Here is a 6,000-nt window from a genome sequence, read left to right as displayed (position 1 = left end):
TGTCCATTTTTCTTTTCTACCGGAACCACGTTAGCCAACCAGGTTGGATGATGAATGGGTTTGATGAAGCCAACATCTAGCAACTTATGAATCTCAGTCTTGATTTTCTCTTCTACCTCGTGTCTGAACTTCCTCGGAGATTGTTTAACCGGCTTGGATCCATGTATGACATGTGGATGATGGGTGACCAATTTTTCATCTAAACTGGGAATTTCTTCATACGTCCAAGTGAATATGTCCTGGTACTCTTTAAGAATTTCCTCGAGCTTCGTGCGTTCATCGGTACACAAGGTTGAGCTGGTGGAGATAGGCCTAGGAGATTCCTCATTCCCGATGTTAAGGATTTTGATCTCATCAGTTGTGGAGTTGGTGCCATCTTGCAGCTGTCGTGGAGCATCTAGCACTTCCTCGCGTGGCTCGTTGTTGTTGTATTATTCCATTGGGTGGAGAGACTGGGTAACAGTCTCCCCTATTAATTGCTAACAGCGGCGTCGATACACGGTTTTCCCTTTCTGGTCACGGATTGCCACAAAAGTTTGTTCCCTCTTAGTGTCAGCGTGGGTCGTGGCTTCACATGATGAAGAAGAATCGGGACGCCTTGTCAGCAAAGATGCATCATGGGGATTAGCCTTCAATGATGCAAGTCGATCCTTCTTCTGGATTGACGCACACGTGGGGAGTGGGATGCAATGAGCTTTGTCTGATTCTTCCCGCGGAGCTTCTCTTGGTTCATACAATTCCACTCCACATAGTGGTCCGTAAGGAGACAATGATGCAGGAATACGAACGACTTTTTTATTCAGCATAGTCTTCAGGCACTGTGATCGCTGTCGTAGGCGTCAAAAATAATGACACTTTCTTACTACTCAAAATACATAATGAAGCAAGGGAAAGAAAGGATCGTTCCCACAGAGAGGACTTAGGTTATCAATATGTTTCGGTTTCCTATATAACACAATGGGGGGATTTTTCTAATTTTTATAAAGTAAATCAAAATAAAAACAAAGCAAAGAAATAAACAAGCAAATCAAATAAGATGAGAATATTGGTTAAGGATTTCGTTTTCATTCACTAACACGTTCTTGTCTAAATAAATAGAATTGATATTTAATCTCTCATTATCAAAAGCCCTAAGGTACCTAGTCGAAAGAATATCCCGCAATTTCCTCTTATCATCACACATACATGTAAAACGATGCAAGTATGAATTCTACCAAAAGAATAACCTAACGCCTTGCGCTAATCAAGTTCAATTCCCATGGAGCATTAAGATTCATGAAATTAGTCTAATCAATGCAATTGAAATACATTGCTCAAACAATTCGAACAAAGGTCATGGTTCTCATATGATTACAAGGATATATCACTATAGGCTATAACCATATTTATGCTACTTATGTTCAAGGATTATCGCTCGATGATTAATCCTAAACTAGCTATAGATATGAATATGAGTTCTAGCAATTTGCAACTTGACAAAACAAATACTCAATCATGTTGCAATACATCAATCATGCAACTATATTTTCAAAGAATCATGAACGATAAACATGATACAAAACTAATTCATTAAACCCAAAATCATGTTATGTAAAATCAACTTAATCCATAAACCAATAATAAAATTAAGTACTCATGTTAAAGGAGTTCATCACAAGAAAATAGAGAAAAGTTTTCATGTTTCTAAACCCTAGAACAAAAGTAGAAGTCTCCCTAATGGAGATCTCTAGGTTTAGAGAAAGACTTTTCTATTTATATGCTTCTCTCATTCCAAAAGGATACTCTTTCCAATATTAGGTATTCTCAAAACCCATCTCCAAGTGGTCCACCAAGCCCATGTATGAGAGAAACCCGTGTGAAAATCTTTGTCAAAACTGGTTGCCGGAAATCTGGTGTCGCATGCCGGAATTTGAACGGAATATACCCTGACGGTCACTGGAATATGCTACTCCGTAGCCTGAATCAAACTAACGGTCTTCTGTAATCGCCGCCATCTTTAACTGTCAAGTTAACGACACCGTTACCCGGTCAGCTCACCTGAATCGCTGAGTTAACTCGTCTGAATCGGAATCCGACCGAGTCATGGCTGTAATGAGGCCAACTTCCAGGCCACTTTCAATCTTTTCCTGTAAAAATCCTAGCATACATCTAAATGCTTAATTCAGCATCATTCACCACTTATTGCTGCATTTATTCCCTGCACGGTTTCCATTCACTCACAAAAAAACTTGCTGTTGTTGCTTCAAGCCACTTCAATTGCAGTTGAAGTCCATTACCCGCATCTCAACAAACTCAACCCATCTGCACCATTTAAGCTGCAATCCTTTACTTCCCTGACTTCATCCAATCTCTGCGCCAATAACTCCATCTCTTTGCGCTCAGCTGCTCCCACGGACGTCTCCAGCTAGCCATCAGCTTTTTGTAAACTCAGAATCACCACCAATACATTGCAACTCAGCTCACATTCCCATGCTCAGTTCCCTGTATCAATATCAAGAGCAGCACCACAAAGCAATGATGAATCCAACCACACTACAACTACTATCAACATGCCCTGTAAATCATAATCTAGCCATTTCAGCTGCACCATCTTATTTATCCTGCATTCCAACCTTCTTAACCTCCATCTCCTTGGCCATCTGTTATATTAGCACCAGTCGTCAGTGGCAACAACTACCAAAACCATCTTCATACACAGATCGAACCCATGATAATCACCATTTCCTCCATTTCTGGTATCGACAGCAGCAGCAACGCATATCCCAATTTCAGTTCAATCAATTTCCTTCTCAGACTACCAACAACAACAGCTGCATCTCATACTTCTATCAATAGAAGCTCAGCTCTTCTCAATTAGCCATAAACCCATTGTTCCCTTGATAGTCTTCATGGTAACAACATCTTCATCATCCCCTCTTCCATCTGTTGATTGAACCAAAAACCAGAACCCATTTTCCTTCTTCGTTCTTAACAAATTCTTCCATCTTTCAATTAACAGCGACAACCATTTCAAACAGATTCAAATCCCATTTTCAATTACTGTAAATCTCATATCCCCTTTTATCTTTGTCTCAATCCACCAAAATAACTCAAAACCCAACTCTTTCTTCTCTGATTCTTGCTTGCCTCAAAACCCTAACCAATTTCCATCGTCAGAACCTCAATTTCACCAGCAGCAACCTAATTCCCATCTTCACATCTTCTCAATCTAACTCACCTATGAGTTTCAGTTTCTGAATCAACCCCAGACGAGATGCAGATTCAATTTCTTGCAATCTCAGATGCAACCCATCTTGAATCTGTTTCAAGTCCATCATCTCTATCTTACCCTTTTCTCATCTCCGAATTCTCGATCAGCAGCAACAAGATTTACTCTCAATTTAAGGTGATAAAACAGCGGCAGCTGCTGCTTCTTCTTTTTTCAGTTTTAGGGAAATTAATGAACTAGAGAAAACGTCTCTCGAATTTAGCGTTGGGTTGTCTTCGGGTGCTAACATCACATGCATTTTCTGGATAAGGTCTACCAAATTGGCATCCCCTTAATCATCAGTTGGCCTGTCTTTAGTGTTCTTCCAAATAGAGTTGCCCCTTAACCTTGGCTTGGCTCCAGATAATGTTCGTCCATGAAATGACAATTTTATCCTTTTTGCTCAAATGGCTCATTTCTCCTTATTTCGCTTCAAACGACTCCATTGCACCTAAAACACTCAAAAGTAAACATAAGATACATAATTCACACGACAATAGCAAAGAAAGCATAAATACTAGATACAAAATTAGGTGTTTTAGACACCTATCAAATTCCCCCACACTTAGACTTTGCTAGTCCTCGAGCAAATCAAACAAAATAATTCTAAAACATACATACAACTCTGTGTCGCCGAGGATACGGTTACTCTTAGCATGAATAACAGCCTTTGAACCCCTAGGTGTCCCTAGTGGACGAGTTATAGTCTCGTGAAGGCTTACTAGAGATATACCCACAAAAGCTACTTTACCAACTTACTAGTTCTCCGAAATGATAGCATCCAACGCGCTAAGAAGACATAAATATTCTGCATACTAGAAATAAGAAGTTAGACACATAAATGAACACAATGTCATCCTTAAAAGTTGAGAGAGAAATAACCATCCCTTATCAAAAGAAATTCGGGTTCGAAGTGATCAAAATTCTCGACTCTGCCTCACAAGAAAGGGTTTTATGAAGTTTCTCTCAATAATACATAGCTTTTTATGGGTCACACATGTGTCCAGGTAGGAGTGAAGAGAGAATCCTGCGACACGTTGAATGGTAGGAAGGCAAAACCATCCGAATTGTTTTGAAAACCCACATCTTTTAATCATTTTGAAAACCCTTTTTTCTGACGATCTCTAAGAAAGGAAATCAACCACTTAACGAAGGTGGGAATATGCTTACTTACCTCGTTATCCGTTCGACGTGCAGCTAGCACCACTCTCACAGCATCCATGGAAACGTATTCGGTCTTCAGTCGGTGTCTTCATCTTCGGTCTTCGGTCTTCAACTGTCGATGATAACTCTTGAACTTCGTAGAATCTTGACAATGTGATTCTTTCCTCTAATTTCTTGTTGCTCGAAACTTCATTATAGATATTCCTTCTTTCCATTGGCTTTATTGAAACAATAAAACTAAAAACAAACCAAAATATAATACAACACATTTTTCTTGTCTCTTTCTTTCTTCTTTTTTTCCTTTTTTTTTTCTTTTTTTTTTATGAGACAAGAGAAATAAACCAAATACAAAATAAAAACCAAACAACATTAATACAATAAAACTAATAATGAACCTAGCAAAATTTTCTCTTGTCTTTTTTTTTCCAATCTTTTTTATTTCTTTTTCAAATTTTTTTTTAACAAGAGACCTAGCATATTGATGACCATGTCCCAAGTTTTTTTTCTTTTTTTTATTTGATTTTTTTGATTTTTTTTTGTGTGACAAGAGAAACTAAAATACAAATAAAGATAAAATAAAAATGCAAGTACAAAGGCCATGGTGTAAGTACTTTACCGCTTGATTCTTCACAACTTGTATTTCTCGATATCATAAACTTCTTGAACTCTCATCTTGCTAATCTTCGCTCTTGTACACAAGTCTTCAACTTGTAAAAATTCTGCTCCTTGTCTTGTTGCTTTACTTGAATCTAAAATCTGCTCATTTCTGTACCGTTACTTGTAAATCTTGAACGCCTTCAACTTTCCTTCGAATTTGTGATGCTCCTCTTGTTGATGATGCTGGTGTTTCTATGGATCTGTTGGTGTAGAGAGAGATAAAGTAGATGGTGCTAACTGCGAACAAGATTACAAGTGGTATGTAAGTTAGCAATTCAATGTCACCATCCTGATTGATAAAATAACACTCAAGAGATCAAAATAGTGCTTCTATTGGTGGGAGGTTGGTTAGCTCACCATTCTACCCGGAGTTTACGTACGGTGATACACACTCTAAAAGCACAAATTTAGACAGGTACAAAGAATTGAAGGTCGATGCCTCACATGATGTAATATGGGTAGTCTCCACTATAGGGGACCACTACTCTAATACTGAATTCAGTATGCACCTCATTTGCCACTGTCATGGTTAAATCCAACTTTAACTCTCATATAAGTAAGAAACCCGATCACGTTCTCTGTCATCTCTAAGTTCAGTCACTCTTATGAGAATCTCGATGTAATCTTAGCGACATGTATACTATGTGACTCTAAACTAACTACAAGATGGATTTTTTTATTCACTATTTTACACAAAAGTTGAAAATTTTGAAAATTTTACAATGCAAATGCTTGACCACTCCCCGCACTTAAACTTTACATTGTCCTCAATGTAAATTGAATCGTCCAAAGAAATTCAAGGTGGAAAATCTTATAATGATATGCGACAAGAAAAAGTAAATACAAGACAAGAAAAATAAAAGATAAGAGATACAAAACCTATGGGTTGCCACCCATGCATCGCTTGGTTTAAAGTCGTCAGACCGACTATA

Source organism: Papaver somniferum, chromosome 4 (assembly GCF_003573695.1).
Source record: "Papaver somniferum cultivar HN1 chromosome 4, ASM357369v1, whole genome shotgun sequence".
Lineage (NCBI taxonomy): Eukaryota > Viridiplantae > Streptophyta > Magnoliopsida > Ranunculales > Papaveraceae > Papaver > Papaver somniferum.
The sequence above is the reverse complement of the archived record's forward strand: the minus strand, read 5'-3'. Positions refer to the sequence as shown.